The sequence below is a fragment of the Athene cunicularia genome (genome assembly GCF_003259725.1).
Source record: "Athene cunicularia isolate RWA chromosome 2 unlocalized genomic scaffold, athCun1 chr2_part1, whole genome shotgun sequence".
NCBI lineage: Eukaryota > Metazoa > Chordata > Aves > Strigiformes > Strigidae > Athene > Athene cunicularia.
In genome coordinates, this window is record NW_020799095.1 from 28,047,011 (window position 1) to 28,056,222 (window position 9,212).

At 37.0% G+C, this 9,212-nt stretch overlaps 1 protein-coding gene across 4 annotated transcripts in view; it reads right to left on the reverse strand.

Moving 5' to 3' along the window:
- Positions 1-2,615, reverse strand: part of AKAP9 (A-kinase anchoring protein 9) — a 90,233-nt gene extending 87,618 nt beyond the window's left edge. For all 4 annotated transcript variants that reach the window (XM_026843293.1, XM_026843294.1, XM_026843295.1 and 1 more), the window contains exon 1: positions 2,554-2,615. The gene's annotated coding sequence lies outside the window, so the exon portion shown is untranslated. The remainder of the gene's footprint in view (positions 1-2,553) is intronic.
- Between the last annotated feature and the right edge of the window lie 6,597 nt (positions 2,616-9,212).

A 9,212-nucleotide genomic window follows, 5' to 3' on the forward strand; every position in this document is an offset into this window, starting at 1 on the left:
TCTGACAGAGGATGGAAAACCTAGAAATTACAAATAAATTCAGACAGAAGGTAAAATAGGTAAGGATAGTACAAAACAATGATACTTCTTCCAGAGTTATTCCAATTAGTTTCTGTAACCTGAGGGGATTAGAGGGGGGTGGAGAAACCCACACTTAGGAAGACAGGGGAAAAAAGTTAAAGGGATGACTACAAAAAATAACTCAAAATTCTCTAAACAGACTTTTGCCCTCTCTGAAAAGAACTCCTCTAACTTCTATTATTCATACTGAGTAAAAGAACTTTTTGTTATTTGTATTTGGACATGCTAATTCCACTGTGGACTAAAAAAAATCATTCTAGGAAAACTACACAGAGATAAACTTCTATCCACAAAACTACCACAAAATAGCCCAGTAGGGATTTTAAGACAGATAGGCAGTACAGTCAGATGTTTTGAGTCTATTTTGTGGTAGAGAATGAACAATTCTAAATATGAATTCCAGTAAAAGATAAAATAAGTGGAATAAAAATTTAGCTAGAAAATAATCTTGCATAATGCCTCCAGTAATCTTCCTTTACTGTCCTGACACAGCAGCCTATAAAGATTTAATGTTGAGTGAAAAAAAAAAAAACCAGCTCAAACTGTCTGCACTTCTTCATTGCTGAGATTAGCCTGAAACTGCCTAATACAATGGCTGCCATTTCAACTAAACAAACTCTAATCCAATTACTGTAATACAGGCTCTCTGTCCAAATCACCACACTTACAAGACTAAAACCAGTAAATTACGACATTCATTGAAACTATTTCAGAATTTTTCCTCTCCTATTAATACTGCACAGAAAAAGTGTTCAGCAATCACCTTCCAGCTGCAAAATACCAATTAATTAACATGAATAAGCAGGACATAGACAATGTTTAACAAAGAAAAGTGCTCTCCCAATTAGGAGCAGCTTTTTTTTGTGGAAGTGAATACTGTCACTAAGACATGAGTAATTCGGGAGAATCAAACTACAAATAATCACTAATCACCAGACTTCTTTTAAGGCTACATTTGAAAAAACAAACAAACAAAAAAAACCCAAAACCCCCCAAACCACCTCAACAAACAAAACCCCCCCTATGCATCTCTGTATTTATTTATTTAAATATATATTGCTTTGGGAATAAGACAGACCTTAGAAAAAATCATACCAAATATTAAGAATATATCTATATGTGCAATCTTTAGCAACTGCAGTGTAGATACTTTTCCGTTTTTAAAATCATCTATGTCTTGTACTGTCAGCATTCAGAGGCCAATGCAGGTTACTAGGGCCAACCTGATCTAATTAGACATGCTTTGAGCACAGGATTGTACTAGATGACCTCAGAGGTCACTTCCAACCTAAGTTATTCTATGGTTCTGTACTTTACCCTATTTCTCTAATTGTAGTAGAGATACTTGTCTTGACTAAGAGCAAGAACACCAGCAGAGTTCATCTGTAACATGCAGTCATGATGTACTTCAAAATATATTTGGTTAAGCAAGTTTGTTCATACAGTTATCTTCTTTATGTAGACTATAATAGCGTTAAAACAACAGTTGAAGCACTTCCCTCTAAACAGCTATCTGTCCTAGCAGTCCTCTCTCCTTAGCTGTAGATAAGGTGCTGAATTTTTACAGAAATAAAAGAACGTTTTGAAAAGTGTCATTTCTCTATTACTTCTCAGCTGCTGGAGATGAGGTAATGGAGCCAAAATAGTTACAAATGGTCTATCCTAGGACAGGACTGACAAGTCAAAATGCAGAGCACTCATCTGTACTACATCTCTCAGACAAGACTGCATTCACGTGCACAGAGCTGGGAATGTGCACTGAGCTGGTTGTTCTGAATGCCACTCATAGAGGCACTGCTTTCACAAATGGAAAAAGCTATTTTCTAAATAACATCAGTATCTCATATCTGAAACAACGTATTACGTTACATGAATTAATGTCTACGCAGAACTGAACTGGACTGCCATTGTATATTACGTGGGGCACCTTACAACCTTCCCAGAGCAGGTACTTTCAGCGACTAGCAATCAGGATTATATTTCATTAAGTAGTAAAAGTAGAGTATCTGTTTATCAGTCTCTTAAGTCATCCAGTTCTAAGTAGTGTTTTCTAAATTCATTCCTCCTCCTCATTAACCAGAAAGACTCAAATTACATTATGGCTAAAAGAGGTTTAGTTTTGCATTTTGCTGTAGCCATAGTGGCAGTGATCAAAAATCCACTGCAATTTGTTAACATTTATTAAAAAACAATGTGCATAAAATGACGCAATAAAACAAAACCAGGTTTTGTCCATTTAGAGAGTACAGGAGTACCAACAAACTTTCCATAATCTACAGTATACTGACTACAACAGAAAACATAATGCCAGCAGGCAGGTAGAAAGCATCTTCTCTGGACATACTAAGGACAGACAGAAGACAAGAAAATAATATCCAAAATCTCATATAATTCCTTTATTCTCCTCCCAAAATTAATGGACTACTTTGCCTCCCCACCAAAGTAACTGATTACAGCCTGAGACAAACTTACCTCAAGGGTGTAAGTCTGGTTGTGTTTGATAATTTCTCCACTATGCAAAGTCCTGATAATAGCAAAGTCAGCAGTAGCAGCTGCTCCCCTTCGGCTGCTGCATGTGGATATTTCATCACTTCGAGATCGATCAGTATCAATCCCATCTTGTACTGACTCTTCATCTTTGATGTCTGCCGTTTTCTTCTTCTTTTTCTGCTTCTTTGATCCATTCTGACCATCAGTTTGTGCCTTCCGCTGCCTAAATTGGGCAAGCTGTAAGAAGACAAAATCTTGTTAAAGATGAAAGTTTTCCTCTTTATTATTAATGACATGTTCTATAAAGGCTTACCAGCTGTTTAACATAAAGCTTCAAACTAATCACTACTGAAAACAAGTTGGAAATTAATGCTGCATATCTGAGAGACATTTAGATTATTTTCCAGTTACAAAGTTTGCTTTAAAAAAATTCTTAAACACAAACCAACAATCTATTAATGAATTCCTTTTCTGCTTCATACCAGCAAGTTACTGTTCTACAGATTGATACCTTGAAGTCAAGACATTCAAAAGTAAAGGTACAAATAAAGGACAAATGCATTGAGATAACCTCTGGTCTCATTTTTCAATTTTATAGTAATAAAATACCTCAAAATTAATTTACAGGAATTACATCCAATTTTTATACCAGAAACAGATAAAAGCAAACCATTCTTCCACCAAGTATCATATAAAGTTTTATAAAAAGTTTGTTAGAACTCAAAAGCAGATCAAGTTATTGAAAACATAATAAAGAGCAAAGCACATAATGAGGGAATAGTCTAAAAACAGTGAGCAAATTACAAGATACACTACCTTGTAGCAAAACATTCTGATGAACAAAAAGTCACAGGTGAGCCAGGCACACAGATGAAAAACCAATTAGTATGTAAGCTATTCAAATGCTATAAGACACTGCCTTTTGAAGAGCTTATCACTTTTAATCACTTCATAGTGGTTTACACGAGAAAATCCATTTAAAATATTTTTTTCTTAACAAAACCAGAATTTCTGTTTAACTAAGAAAAATAAGCATGGCAGGTTTTTCCAAGTAAATTTCAAAATTAAACAGAACCTACCAATAAAATCTGGAAACAAAACCCAGTATTTTCCAATTGAAGAGTCCAACATTAATTAAGTGCTACAATATGTTTTATAAATGTAGCTCCAATGTAAATACGAAGCACACAAATAAAAAGCTTTAAATACTTTTACATCAACTAATACACAAATATCATGTACTCTTTATAAACCTGCTGCAATTTTAAGAAAAAAGCTATAGAAAAGATAGCATGCTTGCTCATGAAATTCACCAATCCAGAAAGCCAGTCTTCCACTCTTCAGTAACACCCAAATCAAGCAGGACACACAGATCCCCTTTCCCAGTAACTGTCCAGTTACAGTGCAAGCTGTCATTTGAAGTGCTCTCTAGTTCTCATCTGGCCCCAGGATATCTGAGAAGCCTCAGTCTAAATAAATGCATCACTGACAGATCAGTTCTGACTTCTGGCTAGTTTATGCTTATGTCCCTTTATTTGTATTTCTTTGTGGGTTCTGTCAGCTTCCTCCATCCTTAGGTCAACTGACAGCTTGGCATATGGCTCTTGCTCTGTCTACAGAAGAAGAACCTGAAGATTTGCTGAGCCAAATATGCTCACCTACGTATTTAATACTTACTTCCTCCCTACTATATCCCTAGTTAGTTCAACTTCATGATTTTATTTTTTTAAATAGGCAAAATTAATTATTTCATCAAAAATTTATTAAAGCTTATAAACACAATTTCTGAAGAATAGTCTCCTCCTGACTTCAATGGTTTAAAAAAAAAAAAAACAACCAACATAGATTTAGCTTCTCAAAAATGGGAAAGGTAAATTTTCCAGTTATCTCCTTATGACATTACTACAGTCTCTTAAATCTGTAAATTTACCTCAACATAGCAGTTTTCAGTTTATCCAAAAGACGAGCAGAATTTGTCCAAATGCCACAATGACAAAAAGCAGACAACCTGACCTCCATGTATAACTCTACTGAGAGATTCTGGGTTTTTTTACTCTTTATTTTTATATAATGAAAGACATGTACTGCCATTGGTCAAGAACTATCTTCCCCAACTCGATTGAAACCTTCTGTAATGGAAAGTTAAGTTGGCTTTTTTAAAGCAGCTTTAGAGTCTTTATTTGTCTACAAAATTAGACATGTAGCTCAAGGACAAGTGAATTACTCCATGTCTCTCCTTGAGTATTTTGCATATTTCAGCTGAGGCATCTGCGTATGCCAGATTTCTCTCCTTTAAAAATTAAGTTGTCGACTTCCACTTCTTCAGAATTAACAGATTAAACTCTACCATGGCACTTACAAACAGACCTTATTTTTTTGTGTTTAAACACTGATGAAGATGGGCACATATGGAAAGCTAAATGCATATGCAAACTAAACTGTTACATTTTTGTATTACACAAATTCTCAACTGACAATTGCTGTAGGAGCATTTAATATTTTGCAAATAACTACATTATTAAGATGCACGCACAAATCACAGCACTTTTTACTCTGGACATTCACGTATACACAAAACTGTCCAGCTACTAATGCAACATAGCTCCAAATTCACATTTTAAATCAAATTTTAAAAACTAACAATGAGAGAAGCAGCATAATGAAAAGCTACTACCGTACAAATACACTCTGTGATGCTCACATCAATACAGGGGAGTCTCAGATACCTAATTCCTTCAGAAAATGGGACTCGGGAACTAGAGTTGAGGATCTATCTACATTAGCAGCAAAATGTCCACCAGCAGGCACGGGAAGTAAGGAAAATAAATTTTGTAGAATTAAAACTTTAATTAAAACAGAAAAATACTTCCAGATTTTGTATGTCTAGAAAAATAGTTTTTCCAGTGGGAACAAAATGTGACACAAATACATGTAGATACAACTATACATTCCTTTACCTTGTTGTACTAGGTTTGCATGGCAATGTTTTGGTAGTAGGGGGGGCTACAGGGGTGGCTGCTGTGAGAAGCTGCTAGCAGCTTCCCCTATGTCTGACAGAGCCAATGCCAGTTGGCTCTGAGATGGACCCACCGCTGGCCAAGGCTGAGCCCATCAGTGACAGTGGCAGCGCCTCTGGAATAACGTACTGAAGAAGGCAGGGGGAGAGGGGAGGAAACCTGCACAATTGCAGCTGGAGAGAGGAGTGAGAATGCGTAAGAGAACCAACTCTGCAGACACCAAAGTCAGTGAAGAAGGAGGGGGAGGAGGTGCTGCAGGTGCCAGAGGTGCCAGATTCTGGCAGGTGCCAGATTCCCCTGCAGGCCATGGTGAAGACCCTGGTGAGGCAGGCTGTGCCCCTGCAGCATATGGAGGTCCATGGCAAAGAGATCTCCACCTGCAGCCAGTGGAGGACCCCACACCAGAACAGGTGGATGTGCCCAGAGTAGGCTATGACCCTGTGGGAAGCCCACGCTGGAGCAGGCTCCTGTCAGGACTTGTGAGCCCATGGGGGACCCACACTGGAGCAGCTCATGAAGAACTGCTGCCTGTGGAAAGGACTCAACACTGAAGAAGTTTGTGGAGAACTGTCTCCTGTGTGATGACCCCATGCTGCACAGAGGAAGAGTGTGAGGAGTCCTCCCCTACAAAAGAAGGAGCAGCAGAGACAATGTGTGATGAACTAACTGCAACCCGCACTCCCCATCCCCCTGTGCTGCTGGTGGGGAAGAGGCAGAGAAAACTGGGAGTGAAGCCCAGGAAGAAGGGAGGGGTGGAAGGAAGGTGTTTTTAAGATTTGGATTTAATTCTCATTATCCTACTCTGATTTGATTGGTAATAAATTAAATTCTTTTTTTCCCCCAAGTCTGTTTTTCTCATAACGGTAATTGGCAAGTGATCTCTCCCAGTCCTTATCTTGACCCACAATTCTTTTGTTATATTTTTTCTCTCCTCTGTCCAGATGAGGAAGGAGAGTGATAGAGCACTTTGGTGGGACCCTGGCATTCAGCCAAGGGCAACCTCCCACATTTGTCTTTCAGGAGTATCAGCTTGATAATGCCAAAACTATGTCTGTGGAGAACTCGATGCTGCTTCTGTCAGTTCTGAATCTGCAGTTCTGAAACAATTCAATGTCAAGTCTCTGTCAAGTTACAAAAGTTGCAAGCAAGAGCAAAAGATGTAAACACAGGCGGTACTCATGGAGGAAGAAGGATCCAAAAACAGAAGCTGAAGGACACTCAGAACAGGCTCTCTGCATTGATTCACATCTGATGGTGATAAAGAATGAGGATCTTACCCTGGGAAGGCATAAAGAACATAGTCAGCTGTAATGCAACTTTACCATCAGTTTTCAGATGTGCTAAATAACCTGTCTAGAGCAAGTCTTTCACTATCTGCTTAACCGCCAGCACATTGCCTCCAGCTTTTTCCATCATGCTGTGAGACCTTGGATCCTCCAAGCAGTCTTGAATCCTGTTAAAAATTTCATCAGTGTTTTCCAGTAGTGAGTAACAGCTGATTTTGCTCCTTATCCTTGACTCCCAGCTTCTGCATCTAAAATAACTAACAACTTGCAATGTCCAGTTTTTCAGTCCTGCCTCTGGGCAAAAAAGTAATTCTCTTAGAAACAGATATGTCTACTTTATAGCAATTAAAAAAATTATATTATGGAGCTCATGTTTATTGTCTGAATTATTTCCATCAAATATCCAGTGTACAATTAAATTCTTAATTGTAATAGTAAACTGGAGTTTTATGCTAAACTCTGAAAACAAAACTACATTTCTTTCTTCATAATGCATAACAACCTACAACAAAATTGTGCAGTAAGAATTACAGGATTATTTTCAAATTTCCAGAAGTGCCATTTACAACAGCTGCTCAGCTTAAAATTAGTTTGAAAAATGGGAAGTGATTGGATGTTAGCACTAAACTCTGTGGATGCACAAGCCGTGTTGCTTCTTAAAAACAGAAAAACACCTACTGAAAGTCACAAAGACTACAACAGAGCAGCATGCAGATAAGTAATGGGTATACTTTTCAATATCATTTCCCACAGTAAAAAAACAATGGAACAGAACTTAGACATTTAGAGGATATATTTGTTTATTTAGTTCTAATTATAACTTCTTTCTGCTTATGAATCCCAAAGTACCAATCCCACATCACAGACTGCAACAAAATTAGACACCTGGAACAACATTACCTTAGGTTTTAAATGCTGATGCCCTCCAACTGGCAGAAAGTCAGAAAAGCAGATGAGAATCAACGGCTATTAGGAACTAAATACTCTTGAGACAGAAGGAAACTAACTTACAGAGTGGTGGGGATTACTTGTGTAAACAGAGTCAATTATGACAGTTAATGTGCTGCTATAATTACTTATTATTTATTATTTATTTATTCAGCTATCTTCAGCACATTATGACCCCTGGCAATTGTGCCAGCAATCTAGATTGCTAGGATACACCATCCATTGATTAATTTCGAATATGGTCTGACTGAACTATTTCTAGAGTAGAAGTGCATGTTAAAATAAAATCTGGCTCCAACAGAGTGCAGAACTCAATCTCCTCTTAAGCATTTAAAAAAATATATAAAATATCTGAACAAAAGCCACAACATTTAATCACTGCCCATATATCAGCACAAGAAAATACTGAAAAAATCTGTTAAAATTTTAAAAGTTACATTTATAAAGCATAAATAACTATATTTTTTATTTCACATACATTAGACTTTTTAAAACAGAAAGACATTAAGCTCCATTTAAAAACTGGATGCTGCCTTATGATTGCTTAACATTCTCAAATAATGCATTAGATCTGGATAGTCTAATTTTCAGATGTATGACAGTTAATAAGAATTGAAATTGCTCAGTGCCTCTGAAAAAGGCTGTTATGAAATAAAATAACCAATATTTGCTGTACTTACTGTTTAAAAAACAACTAATTTTGAAGACAAGAAGTTTATAGGTAGTACATCCTGTACAAGTACAGTTGTACAGTTATACTTCATATATCTGTACACAAACATTACTAGCTTCAAATTTTAACATACTAACATGAAATGCTTACGTCTCAACGTCAGTGCTGCACAGGCACCTCTAACAGGAAGAGCAGCTTCAGTTCATCTCTCACAGTTCCTCTTAAGTACAAAATCTCAATTTTTTTAAAAAAACTCATATTTAAAGAAGCAGCATAGAAGGATAAATTGTGAACTTACAGACTGACAACAAAAAAGGCACCTCAGAGAAGCTGCTAAGGCAAGTAATTATTTTTCATTTCTACACTGTACACTAAAAGCATGAGTTGAAATCTACATCATGGTCCTGCATTTCTCAAGTACTCTCATTTCAAAAGATGTTTCAGATACTGTTTAAACTTTGGCTGAATGTGTCCTACTCACAGAAGGGGACTTTCTCTTTGTCAGTTCTCAGTCTGGCATCCAGTGAGAAATGATCTGTGCTGGACCAGGTCATCTTTAGATCACTCAATCAATGTAAGAAGACAAGGACTTCTGAATCTTCTTGTCTGTAGCTCAGAGCAGTGGTTAACGGTTCAGAGACACATTTGCAGTCCTATAATATTCAGTATCTTTATAGGTAATCTGGATATGAAATTAACCAAGTTAATGGATGACAT